Genomic DNA, 17,178 nt, shown 5'->3' with positions numbered 1-17,178 from the left:
ATGCTCTTTCTACTTAGAGTTGAAAAGGACCCTGCGGACCTCATGTGTAAGCTGACTGGAACTCCAGAGAAGGAAACTGATTTTTCTAAGATCACAAGGTATAAGTGGCAGAGACTGGCTCAATCAATCAATAAGCATTCTGCAGGACTTCTAACTGTACATCGTAGCGTCCCCCATTTAGAGCTGGAATATAGCTCTATCCCACATTATAAACTCCATGTGGGCAGAGATCATTTGTTGTTTAAACTATATCTCTATTAGCACCTAGGACAGGGCAATGCACATAGTAGACATTTAATAAACATTTTTTGAATTAATGAATGAATGGTTTCTGGTTCTTCCTTCCCTACCATCTATTCTATCTGGAAGTAAGTCACTTTCCCCAAACTAATAGTATGATGTAAAGACCACTGGTTTTGGATTGAAAACTAACTGTGATACTAACAGTGAGAAAATGGGCAAACAAGTCACCTAGCCTCGCTGAGCCTTATGGTCCTCACCAGGAATCTTAGCCTTAATAAGTAATGTATTTAAATACATGTGCACTTTTGCAGTATGGGCATATACAGTACCATGGTTAATATAGAACTATGATAAGCAAATTAATACATTATGCTGTGCTGACATTTTGGTTCTCCACATAATTGTTATTTTAAATGTCCTCATTAGACAGAGTATGCACAGCATTGTGGGCTAGCAGAAAGAGTACTGAACTGAGAGGTAGGAGACTTGGCTTGGCTACAAACAAACTGTGTGATGATGAATGGGTCACTGCCCCTTTTCCCTTCTTTATCTATAAAATAAAATGAAGAGGCTGGATGAGATGTCTTATGAAATCCTTTCTAGATTTTTTTTCCCAGTGTTTAACTGATCTCTAAGATCCCTTCTAGTTTAAACATTCTAAGTTCCCCGTTCTGACATCCCCTTTGGTTCTGACATTCTCTGTTCTATACTCTTTGACTAAGATTCTAGCCCACTTTCTTCTGAACTCTGCCTATACTTGTGCCCTTGTTTTGGGGGGATATTTGTACCAACTCTTTTCACTATACTACTCTAGTCAATTCCCCTTTCTAAAAGCTAAATTATCTGACTGACTAAATATCAACTGATAATCACTAGGAAAAAAATGTTCTAGTAGTATTTCCACTTTGTTGGCCACTGGGCCAGGATCTAGCCTTTAGAGTAACAGCACCTAGGTTTGGATTTATAGATAATCTGAAAATAGCATGTTTCTTAGCACATTTCTCCCTCTCCCCCTTACTTCTATTCTACTAAGCATCACTTCTAGTTTCTTGAAGGGTTAGATTCTTCTGTCACATCAGGGACTGAGGTTCAGCCAGCTTTTTTTCTTGTGATTATCAGTTGATATCTGTCAGCCAGACAAGCTTTTTAGAAAGGGGAACTACAGAAAACTCACTTCAGCAATAATTTGGAAAGATGAGATTCTAATATTTTTTGACTCCAAGTAGAATATAATTTCCATCATATATACTGAAAGTCAGATGATCAGGGTTTTACCTTCCTTTGTATCCCCAATACTTATCAATGGCACATTTTAAGTACTTAATACTTCTTTGGTTGATTTAATTAAGCTAGCCTCTCATTGACACTGCTAACTAGCTGTGTGACCTTGAGCAATTTGACATCTCTGAGCCTGTTTCCTCCTTTATAGATTAAGGAGAATTACCCCAATGGCCTCTAAGATTTTCCTTACACTGTAGTGTTTTTTGGTTTTTGGTTTTTTTTGCTTACACTGCATAGAGCTTGGAAGCTGTTGTTTTTCTCAGCTTTCATTACCTTTATATTTCCCTTTATCGAAAAGAGACATCAAAGATGCATCCATCAAAGGTCCTAACTGGAGGGAAGGGAAGGTGGTTTAGTCACATAAAGAAATGCAATTCTCCTTGATATATTATGAAGACTTAGGAAAGTCTCAAAGGCATCCTCATTCATGAAATTTCCAAGTTGTCACATCTGGAAGTTTGCCAGAAACCTGTCATAATCCACCTTTCGCATGAACAAGTGATGAAAGGGGAAAGGACTTCAAATAAAAAACAATGGCTTTCTGAAGATGTGCTATTTTGTAGTGTGAACTTCTAGTCACAAAATGAAAGAATTTCTGAGTTAGATTGGATTCCAGAGGTCATCTAATATACTCCTGCACCTGAATCATAAAGCAGGAATGCTCTCTTCAGAATCTCACCTAGATTTCCATTTTTTTGCTTAACTACCTCTGAGGGATGGGAGCTTGCTTTCTACTTGGGTAGATCAGTGACCAAGTAGATAGAATTCAAGACTTGGAGTCAGGAAGATTTGAGATTTAATTTTGCTTCAGACACTTACTAGCTATGTGACTTAGGCAAGTCACTTATACTTCCTCAGTTTCCTCATCTGTAGAATGAGGATGCTAGGACCTACTTCACTGGGTTATTGTGAGGTTTAAATGCAATAATACATTTTGAAAATCTTTAAAAACTACATAAATGTTAACTATTATTACTGAGGCAAACCACATCATTGTTGGATATATCTGATTATAAGGTAGTTATTTCTTGTGCTGAATAGAAATCTGTCTCCTTGTATCTTTTCCTCACTCTCTGGGATGAGTTATAGGGAGTCTAATAACTAACTTTTCCTTTGAATATTTAAAGAGCTTGTCTACCCTATCTTTGCTCTTTTCTAAGATAAACATCTCTGTTGCCATTTCTTCAGTGTTTATTTCTCTTCCTGATAATATGGATTAATTTTCCGGAGACCTAAATGATGTGCCTTTGATTTCAAGAAACATTAATAGATTTGTAGAATTTTGGAGTTGGAAGTCCAGTCCCAACCTGAATGAAGTATGAATCTGTCATATATCATCCCTGATAAATGATCAACAAGTCCCCGCTTGAATACACCCACTAACAGAGAAATCATAACTTTACATTCCAGCAATGGATCCAAGGAATGAAGATCTTTCTGACCCAAGGTCTCTTCTGAGGATATTTATTAGAAGCTTTATTTTAGGAGTTAACAAACCATGGCCTAAGGGTGAAATCCAGCCTTGTATGGCATGGTTTTTACCCAATGAAATGCAATAAAACTTTATTGAGGCAGTTAGGCAGTGTAGTATATAGAACGCTAGGTCTTGAGTGAGGAAGACTTGAGTTCAAATGTGACCCTCAGACACTAGTTGCGTGTCCTTGGTCAAGTCACTTAACTTCTGTTTGTCTCAGTTTCTTTAACTGTAAAGTGAACATAGTAATAATATCTACCTCCCAGAGTTGTGATGAGGATCAAGTGAGATAGGATTTGTAAAGTGCTTAGCATAGTGACTGGAAGATGGCGGATGCTATTAAATGGGATGTCTTATCATCATCAGTATAATTTTAAAAGTTAAACAACCATTTTAAGCTTATGGTCCTTAGATTTGGTCATCTGGTTATAGTTTTCTTGACCTTATGGATAGAAAGAGTAATGATCACCTTCTTGGTGAGACTTGAAAGATTCCACTCCTGTCCCCAAATTAAAAATCTTCAATGATGATTGTTTAGGGAAAAATTCATAATCATAGGACTGTTGGAGGTGGAAGCAGTCTTAGAATGTAGATTATCAAAGCTGAAAGGGGCCTTCAAATATCAGAGGAGAGGGATTTTAGTACACAGAAAATTAGAATACAAAACTTAGAACCCAGCTTTCGGGTCCTTTAATATCTCTAATAACAAGTATTATTCTTTATCCATTTTTCTCAATTAGACTGTGAGCTCCTTGAGTACAAGGACTGTTTTTTTTTTTTGTTTTTCCTTGTGTCTTCAGCCCTTCGCACAGCATCTGATACAAAGTAGGCAATTAATAAATGCTTATTGACTATTACAGACATCTATATATGTCTTAGATCTTCCCCCTGGATTTCAACTTCCATGAGGGAAGGCACTCGGTATTTAAACCTAAATCTATTTAGATTTAAATTTAAATCTTAAATCTAAATCTAAACCTTCATCTCTAGTTCCTTGCATAGTGCTGTGCACGTAGTAAGTGTTTATCAAGTGCTTCCTAAATTTGAATTGAATAGAAATGTTGGAACTGGAAGGAATTTTAGGACAGAGAATGTTGGAAGAGTAAAAGATAAAAAGGTAAAGCCTAGAAGTGCTCTTCAATATTATTTAAATGCAGAAAATAAAATGTTGCAGCTAGGAGAGTCCTTCAAACGCATTGGAGAATATCAGAATGTAGAACATAGAAGGCTAAAGTTTGAAAAGAATCTTAATTAACATCGCCAACATACCTGCAAAATGTCAGAGCCAGAGGAGACCTTGGAACACTGAAAGTTGAAGCTGACAGGGATCTGAAGGATAATCTAGGACAATCCCTTCATTTTGTACATAAGTAAACTGGGGCCAAAGAAGGGCAGGTGACTTGCCCAAAGTCCATAGTAATTTTCAGAACTGGGACCATAGGTAAAGTCAGTTAATTCTTGGCCCAGTGTCATTTCCTCTATAAGATAATGGCAAATCTTGCATTATTGCTCACAAGGGCAGAGAATTCTTGAGGGTATATTCAAGAATGAGGGGGAAGAAAGTTTTGACAACAGATCTCTTTGTGAAAGGCAGAGTCACAGACCATATGACATGACAGAAAGGTGGTACCTCTGGCCCACCCACCACCATGACATATTTTTCTTTCACACAATCTTCAGCACTGACAGGGACCTCAGAATGTCATCCCCTTTTCTCCCCTTTCCTCCAGACAGTCACACCCTAACTCACATTATGATCTAACCTTCACTCTAATTCTCCTGGGAAGAAGATTGCACAATTTTCCTGAGTAAGCTTTTCCACTGTCTCACACCCCAGCTGCAAGGCCCTTCACAAAGACTGAATTTAAACCATTTTCGCTTTGTAGTTGAACTTAATGCTCACATAGGGGAAGTAATTTAACGAATAGAATGTTGGCCCTGAAGTCAGGAAGACAGGGGTTTGAATTCTGCCTCAGGAATTTTACTAAGCCATGTGACCTTAAGCAAGTCTCAATTTCTCTGAATCTCAGTTTATCTATAAAATGACAGAATTCAACTCAAAGACCTCTAAGGATCCTTCTAGTTCTACATCTATGATGATATGTCCTTTTCCCTGCCCCAGTAAAGACCAGTTCTACAACCTCAGCCCAATTTTACAGAATCCTAATGAAAATGATGATAACGAAAAATTGTTTTGCCACAGTTTCATTGGAATTCAAACAGGAAGGCATAGGGTTAGAGACTTGCCTTGGGATTTCATTGAATCAAGAGTAATTTAATCCAACTCCATCATTTTACAGATGGATTTGAGGCAGGATGGCATAGTGGGTAAAGAGTAGAACTCTGTGGAAGATTGGTCTCTGATAAATATGGACTTGGTGAGCCTGGGCAAGTCCCTTAACCTCTTAGTGACCCAGGCAACACTTCTAGTCTACAAATGAGAAAATAGTTAACAATGTGCATTTGTTGGGTGACATTCCTCACTATTACAGGCCAGGTCTTAAAATAAGAACAACTCAAAACAATCAGACAAAATAAAACAGACTGAAAAATATTGAGGTCAAGGAAAGGAAATAACTTGTCCAAGGTCATAAATCTAGCAGGTAGCAGAGCCAGGGTTTGAAACTAAGGCCTTTCACACTAAATCTAGGCTGTGTTTGTTTGTTTCCTCCCCTGTACCTATACCTATTCTTTTCATATATATTACCTCACAATTTTATTTTATTTCAGTTCAATAAACATTTATTGTTGAGAGGCAGAATGGTTTAATGGGTAGAGAGCCAGCCTGTAGTCAGGATGACTGGGGTTCCAGTTTTATCTCTCACACAAACTGGCTTTGTGATTCTGGACAAATCACTGAAGCTTTCAGTACCCCCAATCAACTTTCTAAATTATAGATTGGGAAGCATATACAATTCTACATTGGTAGAGAGAATTCCCTATCTTAATAATATTATAGATCTGGAAAAAAAAAAAGCAACACCTTAACATTTATTAAGTAATTCCTGTGCTGTAGACACTCAGGAAGGCTCATAGAATTTCCGAGAGACCTGGACATTAAAGGTCATTTTACTCAACTCCCTCACTTTATGGATGAGAAATTGCCTAAGGTGATAGAGACAATAAAGATTTGAACCTACACATTTTGACGCCTTTCTCAACTTCCTCTTCCAGTATTATTTCCATTACACAAGTGATCTATGCTCTTAGGATCATAGATTTTAGAGTTAGAAGGAGTCTAAGAGGACATCAAGTCCAAATGTTCCATTTTACAGATGAGGAAACTGAGCCAGAGAAGTTGCATGACTTACCTAGGGTCAAAAGCTAGTGACTGTGGCTAAATTTGAGTTCACATCTTTCTAACTCAAAACTCAGTGTTCTATTCACTGTGCCACCTTTTCAACATTATTCCTTATATGTCACTTCATAAAATCATTTCAGTTCATTGTAATTCAAGTCAGTTCAATTTAACAAATATTTATTAGTTCCTACTGAATGCAGAGCCATCTGCTAGGCTCCTAGAATTATAGAGTTAGAAAGGAACTTAAAAGCTTTCCCCTTCACATTTGATCCTTGCAACATCCTTGGAAAATAAGCAGAGTGATAATTATTATCCCTTTTGAAGGATTATGAAACTAAAGCCCAGGGAAACAAACTGATTTGTCTAAAGTCAAACAGGTAGTTGGTGACAATGAAAGGACTCAGATTCTCAAAGCACCAAAGTGCCACTTGAGATCTGTCAGTCAGTCAACAAGCATAGATCATAAGTGTTTAATGAGTGCCAGTCATTCTATTACCAATTCTTGATGTCTATAAATTGTAATGCATTTGCAGATCTACATTGATAGAGAGAGTTTCCCTCCCTAATGAGTCTAGACAAAACACCGAAATATGTATTAAGCATCTCCCATGCTCCAAGCACTCTGCTAGACTCATAGAATTTTAGAGGGACTTGGAAGGGAAGATTTGTCTACTTGCCCAGGCTCAGATACATGGTTCACTATGGGCATTTTTCAAAGCCCCAAGGGAAGTAGAGGTGGCTACCCTTCCCAGTTCCCTTTATTGTATATTCCAGAGATTTAGAGAAAAAAAAGATCAACAACTGAAAAGAGCATTAGAATCAAAGGAGTGCTAGACTTGGGATTAGAATACTCAAATTCAAGTTCTAGCCTTCAGGGCTGTATAACCTTGGGCAAGTCACATATTTGATTCTCTTAATGATCACAATCCTGCTTCACACTGAAGGATATTGAGATGGTTTGAAGGGGTATGTAAAACAGAAAGGATGTTGGATTAAAGTCCTTGCTTGGACACTGACTAGATATTTGATGATGTGATCTTTCTGACTCATAGTATCTCATTTCTAAAATTGGGGCATTACTCTTATACTATTTGTTTCATAGAGTTGTTGTGAGGGAAGGAATTTGAAAATCTTGACTTTAGAAATGGGAGGTATTAAAATTATTAATAATATAGACCCTACCCTGTCGCTTTCTCATAAATAATTTCTCCTAAATAAAACTATTCCTTCCAAATTAAAGAGGAAGTTGAGCCAAATTATCTTATTAATCATTTGATGTACATTGATGACATCAAGTTCTGTGGTTCCCCTGAAAGAGATATACTAAACAGCTCTTTCATTTCATGAATTTTTTTTCTTCAGGGATATAGAAATGTTATTTAGATTTGAACAAGGTAAAATTCTTAACACACACAGAGATTGTTAATCAGTAAATGTTTATTAAGAACTTACTATGTGCCAAGTGCTGTGATAAGTACTGAGGTTACAAAGAAAAGTCCTTGCTCTGAAGAAACTCATTGTCTAATGGAGAACACACACACACACACACACACACACAAAATGATGTGCAAATAAGTTAATACAGAATAATATTGATTTGAAATAATCAGTAAGGAAGCCATCAGAATTAAAGGAGATGGTGAAAGGCTTCTTAAAGAAGGTAGGATTTTAGCTCAGACTTGAAAGATGCCAGGAGATGGAGATGAGGAAGGAGAAATTTCTAGGCATGGTAGTGTTGGAACAGTGGGAAGACCTATCAACCATAAAGATATCAAAGAAAAGACTGATATCAGAAAAGAACTTTAAGGGGCTTAGTGGCATTTTGAAATCAAAGATGAGTTGGAAGAATACTCTAAAAGCAATTAATATCTATGCCACACAATATATCTTTGGTATAATAAAATAGATCATAATAAATTTGAAAAGTATCCTAACAAAAACCCATAGAATATTAAGAAACATGGGGCTTATTATCCTAAAGGAGTTATGAAATATTGAGACTTGCTTGTTGGAAAGGAAAAGAAAGATTAAAAATATATTCTTAAACTATCTGGGAAATGGGTCAGAAGCCTACAGAAATATTTTTGGAACAAGATGTCACTTTCTCATCAAAGATAATTAAAAGAGTTTGAAATCTACGAAATGACTGAGATCCAAGAATGGAATCAAAGGGTCTCTCATGAATGACTTCTAAATGGACTCAATCAACATTATGCCCATTTAAAACAACAATAACAATAACAGTACTGGACAAATGATTGAGCCATTAGATGGTCAGTCAATAAATATTTATCAAGCCCCAACTATGTGTGGAAGTACCAGTTATACAACAAAACAAAATAAAACCACCCCTCACCCTCCCAAGACAGTTCCTGCCCTCAAGGAGCTTATAATCTAGGAGAAGACAAGCAAACAAATATGTACAAACAAGCATTAGGTAGGATAAAAAAATACTTTAAAAGGAGAAGACACTAGAATTAAAAGGGATTGGGAAAGGCTTCCTGTAGAAAATGAGATTTTAGTTGGGACTTAAAGGAAGCCAGAGGCACAGATGAGGAGGGAGACCATTGTAGCCATGAGGTATAACCAGAGAAAATACTCCAAGCTCAGAGTTGGAGTGTCTTATTTGAGGAACAGCCAGGAGTCCAATGTCACTGGATCAAAGAGTACTTAGCAGGGAGTAAGGTGTAAGAAGATGGGACCGATGGGAAGGGGCTAAAATATCTTCACAGGACTTTGATTGCTAAACAGACCATTTTGTCTTTGCTCCTTGGAGCAACATGAAGAGACTAGAATTCATTGAAAAAGTGGAGTGTGTGTGTGTGTGTGTCTGCGTGTGTGTGAAAGAGAGAGAGAGAGAGTGAGAGAGAGAGAAATGATTCTTCATTTTTAGAAAATCACTTTTGTGGCTAAATGGAGGACAGAATGGAGTAGGGAAAGACTTGAGGCAGGCAGACCCACCAGTAAACTATTGCTATACTCTAGTTATGAGGTGATGAGGATCTGTATTAGAGTGGTGGCAGTGTCAGAAAAGAGAAAATGGTGTGTTTCAGATGGTGCAAAAGTCAGATTGGCAGACCTTGATGACAGCTTGACTGTGGTGGGGGGAAAGGGGAATTGAGAGATTGTGAGGAATCTAGGATAACTCTTAGAATATGAGTCTGAGGAAGTGGGAAGATGGAACTAACCTCAATAGCATTAGAGAAGGTAGGAACTGGGGGAAGATTTAGAGAGAAAGAAAGAGTTTGATTTTGGAAATGATAAGTTTAAGGTATCTACTGGACATGCAGTTCAAGATATCTGAAAGGTAGCTAAAGATGTAAAGTTAGAATTCAGCAGAGAGGTTAGGACAGAATGGATAGATTTGTGAATCATCAGCATAGAGTTGGAAATAAAAACCATGGGAGCTGATAAGATCTCCAAATGAAGTTATATAGAGGGAGAAGAGAAAAGGGCTCAGAACAGAACTCCTTGTGGGACACCTATGGCTAGAGGGCATGATCTGGATGAGGATCCAGCACAGGTGATTGAGAAGAGGCAATCAGATTGGTAGGAGAACCAGGAGAGAGTCTTGTCTGAAAATCTAGAGAGGAGAGTGTAGGAGAGTATCAAAAAGAAGAGATGATTAACAGTGTCAAAGTCTACAGAGAGGCCAAGGAAAATGAGGTTTGAGAAAAGGCCACTGGGTCTGGCAATTAAGAGAACATTGGTAACTTTGGAGAGAGCATTTTCAGCAGAAGGAGGCAATCAGAAGACAGATTGTGAGGGGTTAAGAAGAGAGTGAGGTGAGAAAAAATGGAAGCACCTATTATAGATGGTCTTTAAGAGGAGTTCACCTACAAAGAGCAGAAGACAAATAAGATGATAGTTAGCAAGAACGGAAGGATCAAGTGGGAATTTTTTTAGGATAGAGGAGACATGGGCATGTTTGTAGGGAATGCGTCAATAGAAAGGGAGAGATGGAATGTAAGTGATAGAATGGGAATAAGAATGGGAACAATCTGTTGAAGAAGATGGAATGGAAGGGGATTGCTGGCTCAGGGTTAACCTTGGTAAGGCCACCTCTTCACATGAGATAGGGATGAAGCAAGAGATTGCAGCCAAAGTCATATGAATGATAGGAGAAGATGTAGCGCCAATATGATATTCACAGCGATATTCCATGGTGGCCACAAATATCCTGGCACAATTCTGAATTGAGAAATACAACAGACTCTCCATATGGAAGAGAGCCAAAACATTTATTCAGACACCAGAAAGCCAAATCCATCATAGTAACAAAAATCTATACACAATAACAATGCACCATCCCCAAGCCTTACCCCTGCTAGGCTTCCCACAAACCAGCTCCCTTAAACAAATCACAAGCAGGCTCTCTTAAACAAAATCACAAACAAGCTCTCTCATTCACCCTTAGCCAGCTGCCTGCTTGCCTGCATTGTTCAGTTCTGATTGCTCTCTCACTAATTTCCCTTCAGCTCTGTTCTAGCTCTACTCTTCCTGTTCCACAGGTTCAGCAAGCTCCTCCCACCACATGTGACTTAGGCTTCCATTAATTTAAGCAGGTTACATGGACCTATTGATGGATGAGAAAGATCCTCAAATTAAGTTAAAAAAATTTACATTAACAATAAGCAAAAATGCTTTGTCAATACAGATGAGAAAGAGGGAAGAAGAGGCAATTCATGTAAATGGCCTCCTTTTTTTCTGTAAAATATGAGATGAAGTTCTTATCTGAGAGGGTAGGGGAAGGGTGGACCATGGGAAGTTTGAGGAAAGATGAAAAGATTTAGAAGAACCACTATGAAAAATGGGATAGTGAATTGATGAGGGAAGTACAGTAGTTGAAGATATGTAACATAAATTTGTAGTAGACCCAATCAGAATGGCCATATGATTTTCTCCACCTTCACTAAGCAGCCCACGGATAGGAACAAAGTCAGCAGACAGCGTGATGGATGATTCAAGGTTGTGGCTTGGTGGAGAGCAATCAGTGATATGCTTTCAGATTACTTTGTAGAGATAGAGGCATTTAAGATGGCAATACAGGACCAGATTAGTGCTCGCAGAAATTATAGGAGCCCAGATTTGGTGATTAACGTAGATTATGTGAGAAAACAACAGGAACTATGTAGCATATCACAACAGATTGTAAAAAATATGGTGGCTAGAATTATACAACTAAAACTCATTAGTCATCATGGACTAACAGATGACAAATCCCCATACTACAGATAAATACCACAAAATATCCTGAAGTATTCAACTAGATTATTATCACAGTCAAAATTTACCTACAACTATTTATACTCAGCATTGATCCATAAAAAGTTAACCACATTTTAAAGACATGTCTCCATACTAAATACTCATAGTTTCTAAGCTACATGAGATAAAAGGCATACATAATACATATAAAAAACCTAGCAGAGGGGACTAAAATATTTGGAGGGGCAGGATGTAGTACCTATTATTCCCTGCCATTACACAGTATTCCCTACAGATTATTGTTGGCTACTAGAGTAGTACCAAGGATGCCTTCAGGGAATCTATGGAAGGTGAGTTTGCAGCTTAACACTTCTCTTAAATTATAAAAATAGCCTTTCTTCAATCTACTGAGGCAACGGACTTTAGAATGCTACATAAAGAAGAATAAAGCAAGATACTTACTTGTTCTAGTGTCATCAGAAATCCATGGAGGAAGGTAGGAAGAGTGAGAGAATCCTAATCATTACTGTCTAAATGGATCCCAAATCAGGACGAAGGCTAATGGGTCTTTTGGTCCTTTGCCCTCCTCTGTCTAGTATCCCATAAAGGATAGTATTGATTAGATTTTTTCTAAACTGTATTCCAAAGACCACATATAATTCTTGCCTTCAAGGAGGTTCCAGTTTAGGAGGGAAAAGGGAAAATCGTGCTACCTCAGTGGAAGAAGAATCCCAAATTCTTATCTTATGAAGTTAGTGACAATAAATAGGTCATTATGGCCCATATCCTGTTCTATTTCAGCTTCTGCTGTCCCTCGTTCCCTCTAATCTAAGCCCCTCTGTTTTCATATTTTCTGTCTTCTTGTATCTCATTCTCAGATGGCTTTGGATTGACTTTCCATACTTTCCTCTTTCATAAAGATCTCTATGTCTCTACTCCAATTTGCCCATTTAAATGCATTCTCCTTCTCCACTTCCATTCCCAATCCAATATAGACTCGCTTTATTAATATGTCTTCTTGAAAAGACTGTGGTAAAGTTTCTTTGGGTATGGATGACAGATGGTAGCTTAATGTGTTCTCTCTCTCTGTCTCTGAGGGATATTTGTGTTTCATCAAAGGATGTTGTATGTTTTGACCTAAAAGAATGGCTTTTGGGTCTAATTCTAGAAGTTCAATCAGTGAGGCAGACCATTGGAAAAGAAATTTGGGTCCAGAGAATAGTAGAATTTTGTGGTAGAAAGAGCCTTAGATTTTATGTCAGAGTATCTGAATTCAAGTACTGGCTTTGCTGTATATAACCTGAGTCACAACAGGCAAATCCTATAATATCTCTGGGTCTCAATTTCCTCTTGTGTAAAATTAGAAGATTGAAGTAGATTACATTTGAGGTCCATAACACCTCTAACTCTGTAGTAACCCCTACTATTTTATAGTAGAGTCTCTTCTAATTTCCCTTTCATTCACCCTCTACAGTCTTCACTCATTTGGACTGGCAGCCAGGAAGCCAAGTTTCTAATTCTCAATCTGCCTCTAGCTTGTGACCCTGGGCAAGTCGTTTCACTCTTAGACTCAGTTTCCTCCTCTGTTATACAGAGGGGATCAGACTAGATGGTGCCTTCTGACTCCAACATTGTACAATTCTATGACACTATCTGCAAGACCCCGTCACCACCAGTGTGGGGGAGACCTTAATATGTTAAGACTTCATCTATGATTACTCCCAGTGAAGAGAGTGGAAGAAAAGAGTATTTTCCTATTCCCACTTACATAAAAGTAAAAAACATGACTTTTGTCTTCAAGAAACCTATACTATAAGGCTGACCCTGCCTTAGAGGAGATCACACTCATACTATTCCTGATGCATATTCACTCATTTCTGTCTCCTATCTTTGTATCTTCAGTACCCAGCACAGTGCCTGATACATAGTAAGTGTTTAATAAGTGCTTGCTGATTGGTCGATCTCCTACTGTTTACATGCTGACCCATCAGAGGCCAATTTCTTGACATTGGACATTGCTCTGGACGTTGCTCAGTTTCATTCTAGTCTATTTCTTACTTCACTTTTACCATATGTCTCAGTTTCCTGTCCTTCTTTAAACTAGATTAGCTCCAAGGAGGAGCGGGAATATACATTTTACAAATAGAGGACAAGATTCCTTAGCCTCCCTCATGAAAATAAATGTTTTCTATCCTACTGTCTTCAAAGGCTGTCTCTCTTTCTGCCCCCGTCCCTTTCCTTTTTATCTGCCTCTCCTCCATGCTTTGATATCTGTCACTTCTTAGCACCTTTGTTCCCAAATGGTGAATGTACAGCTGTCTTTGAAGCTGACATCAATGCCAGTTCCTCTGCAGAACACAGAGGGAGTTCAGAGTTATGGAGCTGCCAGCAATTACCTCTCCTTCTAGACTGAACAGCCTTGGCTGGGTGACATGCCCAGCAACATGTTCACCATCTGACGGGCCAAATCTTCCCCTGTCAGCAGAAAGGACCTTGGTAGCATCCGTATGGTGCAAACCATGTTTGTGTCTCTTCCTGCAAACCTGGAGTCATGATTGCAGCTTCCAACATGGAGGCTGGTTCTAAAGGCGTACCAACAATGGCATGCACCTGGTCCAGGGACCCCACTGCCACTTTTTGCCAGGCCAAGCTGGGATGTCACTGATGCAAATATTGAATCTGCAGTCAGGGTTGTTGGGTCACTGTAGGCATGCTCCTTTACTGTCAGGGTTCAAATGTATTCCTTGATTCTGAAGTGAAGGACTATCAGAACCTCCTAATTCTCCTGAATCCCTTCATTTGTACTGTGATTTTAGGTCTATCACTGAGGGAGCTGGGGCTGAACAATACTCTGTGGGGACGTAATATTAGAGTTTGAGTAGACTGCCAGCCCAATAGTTATCCATAGTGTGATATGGTGGGGCAGCTAGGTGGTTCAGTGGATAGAGAACCAATCTTGGAATCAGGAAGATATGAGTTCCAATCTGACCTCAGATATTTACTAGCTATGTGACCCTGGGCAAATCACTTAAGCCCTATTTGCTGCAGTTGCTGATCTGTAAAATGGGGATGCATTGGAGAAGGAAATGGTGAGCCATTCCAATATCTTTGCCAAGAAAATCCCTGAGTTGGACCTGACTGAACAACTGAATGACAAGTGTGATGTGGTATCTGAAAAAAGTTAAGGCAATTATCTTTGGTCATCATTACAAAAAGCAGAGCACCCAGAATGACAGAGTTGATAGTTCCACCACACTCTGGTCTGGCTCACTGACATCTGGAGTATCATATTAAATTTTGCATTTTAGTCAATGAGCATTTATTAAGCATATTATTAACTATGTGCCAGGCACTGGGCTAAGTTTGGGCATGCAAATAGAAACTGATAGTCCCTGTCTTCATAACATTGGAATGGGGGGAAGATAACTCTTAGGAGAGATCTGAAAAGGGGAAGGTGTGAAGGTACCCATAAAATAGCATGGCAGAGAAAGCCCTGTGGAGAGGAGTCAGCAGCAGCATGGTTGTATGAGGTCTCTTTCATACATTTGGAGGCTCTGGGAGGAGCCAGTCAATCAGAGGGAAAGATCTCAGGGGCAGAGGGTACTTCTGATGGGACAATGTGTCTTGGGGTAGAATAAGCTTTGAGGGGGAAGGCATGGAAGAGAATGTTCACAGGAGGTGAGTCAGCCTGGAGAAGGATGATTTTAGGAAGGATGATGACAAACTAGAATGAATCCAGTGGAGGGAAACTAGGATGTTAAAATAAATGAGAATATACTGTGGGAGGAGGATCAGTTTAAGGAACTAGAGATGTTTATTCCAGAAAAGAAATAGACTATGTTGGGGCATGTTTGCTGCAGTCAAGCATTTGAAGGTGGAAGAGGGCCAGTGGTGCGCCAGTTAATGTTTAATAACTGACTCTCTGAAAAAAAAAATGTGTGCATGACACATTTTTAAATTTAATCTGAATTATTAATATTTCTCTATCACTTTCTTAAGTCTAGAAATCAATAAAATAATAAATCAAGCCCTGATTTGTAGTGTTTGCTGATTTCCTAGGCATAAACGCTTACATGGAAATTTTAATAATCAGCTCCAGTGCACCCTTGAAGAAGGGTGAGGTGAAGGGGGAAAACTGGGAGGATTGGATAGATGCCATAAAAAGGTAACTTGAGGGTTGAAGTAAGCGGAAAAAAACCACATGAACACAATTAGAATACCCCCAAAGAGAAATGGGCTGACTTGGGAGGGAGTAGATCCCCAGAGATCTTCCTGCTAAGGCTAGGTGGCCATCTGTTTGTCACAAGTGTTGGAGAGGTATATCTCATTCAGAGTGTAGAGCTAGAAGGGTGAGGGGTCTCTGAGGTCATCTAATCCAACCTCCTCAGAAAACTGAAGCTTAAAGAGATTAAAAGATGTTCAAAGTCACATAGGTAGCAAGGAGCAGAATTGGGATTTGAACCCAAATATTTTCACCATACCATAGTATCTTTGTGTAGTATAGGTTTGTCTAAAAGTCCTCTTAGCTCGCTTCCACATCTGGCATTCTGTGATTCTGCCCCAGTGGGCTGTGCAGATATCTGGTCTCCTTTATGATGAACCTCTATGACTTATCATTTACAATTAGGGCTGCATACAAGGATTTTATAAAATGGGGTAAGTAGTATTTGTACAGTCTACCTCCCAGGGCTGGTATGAGGAAAGGGCTCTGTAAATTCTGATGCAGAACAGATATGGTAGTTAGCTTTCTAAGGTGATGACAATGGTGTGGCAATGTTTGACTTTTCTGGCACCTCTCATACTAAATGCTTTGTGACTTTGGTCCTGCAAAGTTAAGGAAAAGCAGCAATAGAGTCAAAAAACTGAGTAGTGGCAGTTGCCTCCTGGGGGTTTCTCTTTCTATAATCTCTGGTCTCCCATAGCCTTGCAGAATAGCAACCTGGCTGCCGCCAGTGCTGCTGTGTATAAAGAGGCCTAGTCCAGAGCAGGGGCAGCCCTTGGGTCTGTGGACAAGAGGTTACAGCAGGAACTGATGACCGTAATGATGTTGGGAGACAAAGGAATTTCTGCCTTTCCAGAGTGAGACAACCTCTTCAAGCAGGTTGGGACCATCTATGGGGCCCCTGGAACAGTATATGAAAACCTAACGGTACAAGCTTTCCCTGAAATTCCTCAGAGGCTACCCATATAATGCTCCCACTGTGAAATTTGTCACATCTTGTTACCATCCTAATGTGGACACCCAAGGCAATATCTGTTTGGACATCCAAGTGGTCAGCTCTGTATGATGTCAGGACTATCCTGCTATCTATCTATCCAGAGCCTGCTGAGAGAATCCAACATTGACAGCCCATTGAACACACATGCTACTGAACTTTGGACAAATCCCACAGACTTTAAAATCACCTGTTGGAAACCTAGATGAAGCAGGTGACTAGCCAAGAGTCCTGACCCTGGCTGTCCAGCCTGCTTTCCTTCATCTTGTGTGTATGTGTAGCTGTGTTTGTCTTTGTCCCTTCCTCATAGCCTGTCTTCTTCCTCTTTTCCTGTACAGCACTCTGTATCATAGACTGTTTTCCTTTTCTTTTTCTTTATGTTCAAGTCCAGCTTCAATATTAATGCATAAATAAATAAAGTTTTGTTGTTTGTTTTTTAAAGAAATTTAATAGTG

General features: G+C 39.0%; 1 pseudogene; it reads left to right on the top strand.

Moving 5' to 3' along the window:
* The window catches only part of LOC140507677 (ubiquitin-conjugating enzyme E2 C pseudogene), a 34,108-nt pseudogene extending 17,150 nt beyond the window's left edge, over positions 1-16,958 (top strand).
* Positions 16,959-17,178: the final 220 nt, after the last annotated feature.

Source organism: Notamacropus eugenii, chromosome 5 (genome assembly GCF_028372415.1).
Source record: "Notamacropus eugenii isolate mMacEug1 chromosome 5, mMacEug1.pri_v2, whole genome shotgun sequence".
Taxonomy (NCBI): domain Eukaryota; kingdom Metazoa; phylum Chordata; class Mammalia; order Diprotodontia; family Macropodidae; genus Notamacropus; species Notamacropus eugenii.
This window is presented reverse-complemented; position numbering and strand designations above follow the sequence as displayed.